The sequence below is a fragment of the Dermacentor albipictus genome, unplaced genomic scaffold (genome assembly GCF_038994185.2).
Source record: "Dermacentor albipictus isolate Rhodes 1998 colony unplaced genomic scaffold, USDA_Dalb.pri_finalv2 scaffold_37, whole genome shotgun sequence".
Classification (NCBI taxonomy): domain Eukaryota; kingdom Metazoa; phylum Arthropoda; class Arachnida; order Ixodida; family Ixodidae; genus Dermacentor; species Dermacentor albipictus.
The window spans coordinates 1,489,972-1,499,541 of record NW_027225591.1 but is presented as its reverse complement, the minus strand read 5'-3'; positions in this window follow the sequence as shown (position 1 = coordinate 1,499,541).

The window sequence follows — 9,570 nt, the reverse complement described above, 5'->3', positions numbered from 1 at the left end:
TAAGAATGACTCCCTTGCAGTGTGGATTCAGGAGTGGCACTTTATGCTATCTGTTGTGCATCAACTGGCATGGACCGGCTGAAACTGACTGTCCACTTAAAACAAAGCATTGCAAGGACTTTTGACGATGCTGACGCAATGTGATTTGTGCCCAGGGCTCTAAATGTCAATGTGAGGAAATGGAACAAAGCGTGGGTGAAGGACGTTGGTAACAATGACTCCCTTAAGGTGCGGCTAGAACAGTGCTGCTTTGCACTGTCTGGTGTGGTTCAACTGGAATGCACAGGGGGAATCTTACTGTGCTTTTAAAAGATATAATTGCGAGGGCGGTTGACCATTTTTATGCAAGGTGATTTGTGCCCAGTGCCCTAAATGTCAACCGGAAGAAATAGATCAAGGCGTGGGGGAGCTAAGTGAGTAACAATGACTCCCTTGAGCTGCGACTAGAGCAGTGCGGCTCTAGCGCTGCCTGGTGCGCTTCAACTGGGATAGATCGGGGTAATCCGGCTGTCCATTTAAAACAAATGATTGCGAGGGCCGTTGACCATGCTGACGCAATTTGATTTCTGCCTAGTGCTTTAAACGTGAAATAAATAAATTAAGGAATGGGCTGGATAAACGACAGGAGTAACTATGACACCCTTTAGCTGCGGCTAGCGCAGTGCAGCTCTTGCGCGGTCTGGTGCGAATGAACTGGCATGGACTGACAGAATCCACTGTCCAAATAAAACAAACCATTCTGGGGGCCGTTGAGCATGCTGACGCAGTGTGATTTCTGCACAGTGCTCTAAATGTCGAAGTGAAAAAATGAAAAAAAAGCGTGGATAAAGACAGGAGTAAGAATGACTCCCTTGCAGTGTGGATTGAGCTGTGCCGCTTTGCACTTTCCGTTGCGCTTCAACTGGTATGGACCGGGAGAATCTGACTGTCCATTTAAAAGAAAGCATTGCGAGGACTTTTGACCATGCTGATGCAATGTGATCTCTGCCCAGTCCCCTAAATGTCAACGTGATAAAATGCAACAAGGCGAGGGTAAACGAAGAGACTAACAATGACTCCCATGAGGTGGGACTAGAGTAGCGCGGCTTTGCACTGTCTGGTGTGGTTTACCTGGCATGCAACGGGGGAATCTAACTCTGCCATGAAAAGAAATGATTGCGAAGGCCGTTGCCGATGCTGACACAATGTGATTTCTGCCCAGTGCTATTTAATGCCAACGTGAAGAAATGCAAGGTGTGTGTAAGCTATGAGAGTAACAATGACTCCCTTGAGGTGCGACTAGAACAGTGCAGCTTTTGCACAGTCTGCTGCACTCCAGCTGGCATAGATCGGGGGAATCCGACTGTCCTTTTTAAACAAATGATTGCGAGGGCCGTCGACCATGCTGACGCAATGTGATTTCTGCCCAGTGCTCTAAACGTGAAACTGAAGTAAATAAAAAAAGGCATGGATAAACTACAGGAGTCACAATGACTCCCTTGTGGTGCGGCTATCGCAGTGCGGCTCTTGCGTGGTCTTGTGTGCCTCAACTGGCATGGACCGGCGGAATCATCATCAGCATCAGCCTGGTTACGCCTACTGCAGGGCAAAGGCCTCTCCCGTACATCTCCAACAACCCCGATCATGTACTATGTGTGGCCATGTCGTCCCTGCAAACTTCTTAATCTCATGCGCCCGCCTAACTTTCTGCCGCCCTCTGCTAAGCTTCCCTTCCCTTGGAATCCATTCCGTAACCCTTAATGACCATCGGTTATCTTCCCTCCGCATTTCGTATCCTGCCCATGCCCATTTCTTTTTCTTGATTTCAACTAAGATGTCATTAACTCGCGTTTGTTCCCTCACCCAATCTGCTCTTTTCTTATCCTTTAACGTTACACCTATCATTCTTCTTTCCATAGCTCGTTGCGTCGTCCTCAATTTGAGCAGAACCCATTTCGTAAGCCTCCAGGTTTCTGCCCCATAGGTGAGTACTGGTAAGACACAGGTATTATATACTTTCCTCTTGAGGGGATAATGGCAACCTGCTAATCATCATCTGAGAATGCCTGCCAAACGCACCCCAGCCCATTCTTGTTCTTCTGAATATTTCTGTCTCATGATCCGCATCCGCTGTCACTACCTGCCCTAAGTTGATGTAATACCTTACGACTTCAAGTGCCTCGCTGCCAATTGTAAATTGCTGTTTTCTTCCGAGACTGTTAAGCATTACTTTAGTTTCCTGCAGATTAATTTTTAGACCCACTCTTCTGCTTTGCCTATCCAGGTCAGTGAACATGCATTGCAATTGGTCCCCTGAGGTACTAAGGAAGGCAATGTCATCAGCGAATCGCGAGTTACTAAGCTATTATCGATTAACTTTTATCCCCAAATCTTCCCAATCCATGTCTCTGAATACCTCCTGTAAAATAAAATGCCCAAATAAAACAAAGCATTTTGGGGGCCGTTGACCGTGCTGACGCAGTGTGATTTCTGCACAGTGCTCTAAATGTCAAAGTGAAAAAATGAAAAAAAGGTGTGGATAAACGACATGAGTAAGAATGACTCCCTTGCAGTGTGCATTCAGCTGTGCCGCTTTGCACTTTCCATTGTGCTTCAACTGGTATAGACCGGGAGAATCCGACTGTCCATTTAAAACAAAGCATTGCGGGGACTTTTGACCATGCTGACGCAATGTGATTTCTGCCCAGTCCCCTATATGTCAACTTGATAAAATCAACAAGGCGTGGGTAAACGAAGAGACTAACAATGACTCCCATGAGGTGCGACTAGAGCAGCACAGCTTTGCACTGTCTGGTGTGGTTTACCTGTCATGCACCGGGGGAATCTCACTGTGCACTTAAAACAAATGATTGTGAAGGCTGTTGCCGATGCTGACACAATGTGATTTCTGCCCAGTGCTATTTAATGTCAACGTGAAGAAATGCAAGAAGGTGTGTATGCGATGAGAGTAACAATGACTCCCTCGAGGTGCGACTAGAGCAGTGCGGCTCTTGCGCGGTCTGCTGCACTCCAACTGGCATAGATCGGGGGAATCCGACTGTCCATTTAAAACAAATGATTACGCGGGCCGTTCACCATGCTGACGCAATGTGATTTCTGCCTAGTGCTCTAAACGGCAAAGTGATGAAATAAAGAAATGCCTGGATAAACGACAGGTGTAAGAGTGACTCCTGTGAGGTGCGGCTGGAGCAGTGCAGCTCTTGCGCGGAATGGTACGCCTCAACTGGCATGGACGGGCGGAATTCACTGTCCAAATGAAACAAAGCATTCTGGGAGCCAGTGCTCTAACTGTCAACGTGAAGAAATGCAAAAAGGTGGGTATAAAGGACAGGAGTAAGAATGACTCCCGTGCAGAGTTTATTGAGCAGTTTCGCTTTGTGTTATCCATTGTGCTTCATTTGGTATGGACCGGTGGAATCCAACTGTCCATTAAAACAAAGCTTTGCGAAGACTTTTGATCATGCTGACGTAATGTGACTTCTGCCCAGCGCGCTTAATGTCAACGTGAAGAAATGCAACAAGGCATGGCTACACAAAGCGAGTAACAATGGCCCTCTTGAGGTGCGGCTAGAGCAGTGTGGCGCTTGCGCTGCCTGGTGCGCTTCAACTGGCATGGACCGGGAGAATCCGACTCTCCAAATAAAACAATGCATTTTGAGGGCCGTTGACCATGCTGACGCAATGTGATTTCTGCCCAGGTCTGTAAATGTCAACGTGCAGAAATGAAAAAAAAGGCGTGGTTAAACGACAGGAGTAAGAATGACTCCCTTGCAGTGTGGATTCAGGAGTGGCGCTTTATGCTATCTGTTGTGCTTCAACTGGCATGGACCGGCTGAAACTGACTGTCCACCTAAAACAAAGCATTGCAAGGACTTTTGACGATGCTGACGCAATGTGATTTGTGCCCAGGGCTCTAAATGTCAATGTGAGGAAATGGAACAAAGCGTGGGTGAAGGACGTTAGTAACAATGACTCCCTTGAGGTGCGGCTAGAACAGTGCTGCTTTGCACTGTCTGGTGTGGTTCAACTGGAATGCACAGGGGGAATCTTACTGTGCTTTTAAAAGATATAATTGCGAGGGCGGTTGACCATTTTTATGCAAGGTGATTTGTGCCCAGTGCCCTAAATGTCAACCTGAAGAAATAGAACAAGGCGTGGGGGAGCTAAGTGAGTAACAATGACTCCCTTGAGCTGCGACTAGAGCAGTGCGGCTCTAGCGCTGCCTGGTGCGCTTCAACTGGGATAGATCGGGGTAATCCGACTGTCCATTTAAAACAAATGATTGCGAGGGCCGTTGACCATGCCGACGCAATTTGATTTCTGCCTAGTGCTTTAAACGTGAAATAAATAAATTAAGGAAAGGGCTGGATAAACGACAGGAGTAACTATGACACCCTTTAGGTGCGGCTAGCGCAGTGCAGCTCTTGCGCGGTCTGGTGCGAATGAACTGGCACGGACTGACAGAATCCACTGTCCAAATAAAACAAACCATTCTGGGGGCCGTTGAGCATGCTGACGCAGTGTGATTTCTGCACAGTGCTCTAAATGTCGAAGTGAAAAAATGAAAAAAAAAGCGTGGATAAAAGACAGGAGTAAGAATGACTCCCTTGCAGTGTGGATTGAGCTGTGCCGCTTTGCACTTTCCGTTGCGCTTCAACTGGTATGGACCGGGAGAATCTGACTGTCCATTTAAAACAAAGCATTGCGAGGACTTTTGACCATGCTGATGCAATGTGATCTCTGCCCAGTCCCCTATATGTCAACTTGATAAAATCATCAAGGCGTGGGTAAACGAAGAGACTAACAATGACTCCCATGAGGTGCGACTAGAGCAGCACGGCTCTGCACTGTCTGGTGTGGCTTACCTGGCATGCACCGGGGGAATCTCACTGTGCACTTAAAACAAATGATTGTGAAGGCTGTTGCCGATGCTGACACAATGTGATTTCTGCCCAGTGCTATTTAATGTCAACGTGAAGAAATGCAAGAAGGTGTGTATGCGATGAGAGTAACAATGACTCCCTCGAGGTGCGACTAGAGCAGTGCGGCTCTTGCGCAGTCTGCTGCACTCCAACTGGCATAGATCGGGGGAATCCGACTGTCCATTTAAAACAAATGATTACGCGGGCCGTTCACCATGCTGACGCAATGTGATTTCTGCCTAGTGCTCTAAACGGCAAAGTGATGAAATAAAGAAATGCCTGGATAAAGGACAGGTGTAAGAGTGACTCCTGTGAGGTGCGGCTGGAGCAGTGCAGCTCTTGCGCGGAATGGTACGCCTCAACTGGCATGGACGGGCGGAATTCACTGTCCAAATGAAACAAAGCATTCTGGGAGCCAGTGCTCTAAATGTCAACGTGAAGAAATGCAAAAAGGTGGGTATAAAGGACAGGAGTAAGAATGACTCCCGTGCAGAGTTTATTGAGCAGTTTCGCTTTGTGTTATCCATTGTGCTTCATTTGGTATGGACCGGTGGAATCCAACTGTCCATTAAAACAAAGCTTTGCGAAGACTTTTGATCATGCTGACGTAATGTGACTTCTGCCCGGCGCCCTAAATGTCAACGTGAAGAAATGCAACAAGGCATGGCTACACAAAGCGAGTAACAATGGCTCTCTTAAGGTGCGGCTAGAGCAGTGTGGCGCTTGCGCTGCCTGGTGCGCTTCAACTGGCATGGACCGGGAGAATCCGACTCTCGAAATAAAACAATGCATTTTGAGGGCCGTTGACCATGCTGACGCAATGTGATTTCTGCCCAGGTCTGTAAATGTCAACGTGCAGAAATGAAAAAAAAGGCGTGGGTAAAGGACAGGAGTAAGAATGACTCCCTTGCAGTGTGGATTCAGGAGTGGCGCGTTATGCTATCTGTTGTGCTTCAACTGGCATGGACCGGCTGAAACTGACTGTCCACTTAAAACAAAGCATTGCAAGGACTTTTGACGATGCTGACGCAATGTGATTTGTGCCCAGGGCTCTAAATGTCAATGTGAGGAAATGGAACAAAGCGTGGGTGAAGGACGTTAGTAACAATGACTCCCTTGAGGTGCGGCTAGAACAGTGCTGCTTTGCACTGTCTGGTGTGGTTCAACTGGAATGCACAGGGGGAATCTTACTGTGCTTTTAAAAGATATAATTGCGAGGGCGGTTGACCATTTTTATGCAAGGTGATTTGTGCCCAGTGCCCTAAATGTCAACCTGAAGAAATAGAACAAGGCGTGGGGGAGCTAAGTGAGTAACAATGACTCCCTTGAGCTGCGACTAGAGCAGTGCGGCTCTAGCGCTGCCTGGTGCGCTTCAACTGGGATAGATCGGGGTAATCCAACTGTCCATTTAAAACAAATGATTGCGAGGGCCGTTGACCATGCCGACGCAATTTGATTTCTGCCTAGTGCTTTAAACGTGAAATAAATAAATTAAGGAAAGGGCTGGATAAACGACAGGAGTAACTATGACACCCTTTAGGTGCGGCTAGCGCAGTGCAGCTCTTGCGCGGTCTGGTGCGAATGAACTGGCACGGACTGACAGAATCCACTGTCCAAATAAAACAAACCATTCTGGGGGCCGTTGAGCATGCTGACGCAGTGTGATTTCTGCACAGTGCTCTAAATGTCGAAGTGAAAAAATGAAAAAAAAAGCGTGGATAAAAGACAGGAGTAAGAATGACTCCCTTGGAGTGTGGATTGAGCTGTGCCGCTTTGCACTTTCCGTTGCGCTTCAACTGGTATGGACCGGGAGAATCTGACTGTCCATTTAAAACAAAGCATTGCGAGGACTTTTGACCATGCTGATGCAATGTGATCTCTGCCCAGTCCCCTATATGTCAACTTGATAAAATCATCAAGGCGTGGGTAAACGAAGAGACTAACAATGACTCCCATGAGGTGCGACTAGAGCAGCACGGCTCTGCACTGTCTGGTGTGGCTTACCTGGCATGCACCGGGGGAATCTCACTGTGCACTTAAAACAAATGATTGTGAAGGCTGTTGCCGATGCTGACACTATGTGATTTCTACCCAGTGCTATTTAATGTCAACGTGAAGAAATGCAAGAAGGTGTGTGTAAGCGGTGAGAGTAACAATGACTCCCTTGAGGTGCGACTAGAGCAGTGCAGCTTTTGCACAGTCTGCTGCACTCCAGCTGGCATAGATCGGGGGAATCCGACTGTCCATTTAAAACAAATGATTGCGAGGGCCGTCGGCCATGCTGACGCAATGTGATTTCTGCCCAGTGCTCTAAACGTGAAACTGAAGTAAATAAAAAAAGGCATGGATAAACTACAGGAGTCACAATGACTCCCGGTGCGGCTATCGCAGTGCGGCTCTTGCGTGGTCTTGTGTGCCTCAACTGGCATGGACCGGCGGAATCATCATCAGCATCAGCCTGGTTACGCCTACTGCAGGGCAAAGGCCTCTCCCGTACATCTCCAACAACCCCGATCATGTACTATGTGTGGCCATGTCGTCCCTGCAAACTTCTTAATCTCATGCGCCCGCCTAACTTTCTGCCGCCCTCTGCTAAGCTTCCCTTCCCTTGGAATCCATTCCGTAACCCTTAATGACCATCGGTTATCTTCCCTCCTCATTTCGTATCCTGCCCATGCCCATTTCTTTTTCTTGATTTCAACTAAGATGTCATTAACTCGCGTTTGTTCCCTCACCCAATCTGCTCTTTTCTTATCCTTTAACGTTACACCTATCATTCTTCTTTCCATAGCTCGTTGTGTCGTCCTCAATATGAGCAGAACCCTTTTCGTAAGCCTCAAGGTTTCTGCCCCATAGGTGAGTGCTGGTAAGACAGGTATTATATACTTTCCTCTTGAGGGGATAACGGCAACCTGCTATTCATCATCTGAGAATGCCTGCCAAACGCACCCCAGCCCATTCTTGTTCTTCTGAATATTTCTGTCATATGATCCGCATCCGCTGTCACTACCTGACCTAAGTTGGTGTATTCCCTTACGACTTCCAGTGCTTCGCTGCCTATTGTAAATTGCGGTTTTCTTCGGAGACTGTTAAGCATTACTTTAGTTTCCTGCAGATTAATTTTTAGACCCACTCTTCTGCTTTGCCTATCCAGGTCACTGAACATGCATTGCAATTGGTCCCCTGAGGTACTAAGCAAGGCAATGTCATCAGCGAATCGCGAGTTACCAAGCTATTCTCGATTAACTTTTATCCCCAATTCTTCCCAATTCATGTCTCTGAATACCTCCTGTAAAATAAAATGCCCAAATAAAACAAAGCATTTTGGGGGCCGTTGACCGTGCTGACGCAGTGTGATTTCTGCACAGTGCTCTAAATGTCAAAGTGAAAAAATGAAAAAAAGGTGTGGATAAACGACATGAGTAAGAATGACTCCCTTGCGGTGTGCATTCAGCTGTGCCGCTTTGCACTTTCCATTGTGCTTCAACTGGTATAGACCGGGGGAATCCGACTGTCCATTTAAAACAAAGCATTGCGGGGACTTTTGACCATGCTGACGCAATGTGATTTCTGCCCAGTCCCCTATATGTCAACTTGATAAAATCAACAAGGCGTGGGTAAACGAAGAGACTAACAATGACTCCCATGAGGTGCGACTAGAGCAGCACAGCTTTGCACTGTCTGGTGTGGTTTACCTGTCATGCACCGGGGGAATCTCACTGTGCACTTAAAACAAATGATTGTGAAGGCTGTTGCCGATGCTGACACAATGTGATTTCTGCCCAGTGCTATTTAATGTCAACGTGAAGAAATGCAAGAAGGTGTGTATGCGATGAGAGTAACAATGACTCCCTCGAGGTGCGACTAGAGCAGTGCGGCTCTTGCGCGGTCTGCTGCACTCCAACTGGCATAGATCGGGGGAATCCGACTGTCCATTTAAAACAAATGATTACGCGGGCCGTTCACCATGCTGACGCAATGTGATTTCTGCCTAGTGCTCTAAACGGCAAAGTGATGAAATAAAAAAATGCCTGGATAAAGGACAGGTGTAAGAGTGACTCCTGTGAGGTGCGGCTGGAGCAGTGCAGCTCTTGCGCGGTATGGTACGCCTCAACTGGCATGGACGGGCGGAATTCACTGTCCAAATGAAACAAAGCATTCTGGGAGCCAGTGCTCTAAATGTCAACGTGAAGAAATGCAAAAAGGTGGGTATAAAGGACAGGAGTAAGAATGACTCCCGTGCAGAGTTTATTGAGCAGTTTCGCTTTGTGCTATCCATTGTGCTTCATTTGGTATGGACCGGTGGAATCCAACTGTCCATTAAAACAAAGCTTTGCGAAGACTTTTGATCATGCTGACGTAATGTGACTTCTGCCCAGCGCGCTTAATGTCAACGTGAAGAAATGCAACAAGGCATGGCTACACAAAGCGAGTAACAATGGCCCTCTTGAGGTGCGGCTAGAGCAGTGTGGCGCTTGCGCTGCCTGGTGCGCTTCAACTGGCATGGACCGGGAGAATCCGACTCTCCAAATAAAACAATGCATTTTGAGGGCCGTTGACCATGCTGACGCAATGTGATTTCTGCCCAGGTCTGTAAATGTCAACGTGCAGAAATGAAAAAAAGGCGTGGTTAAACGACAGGAGTAAG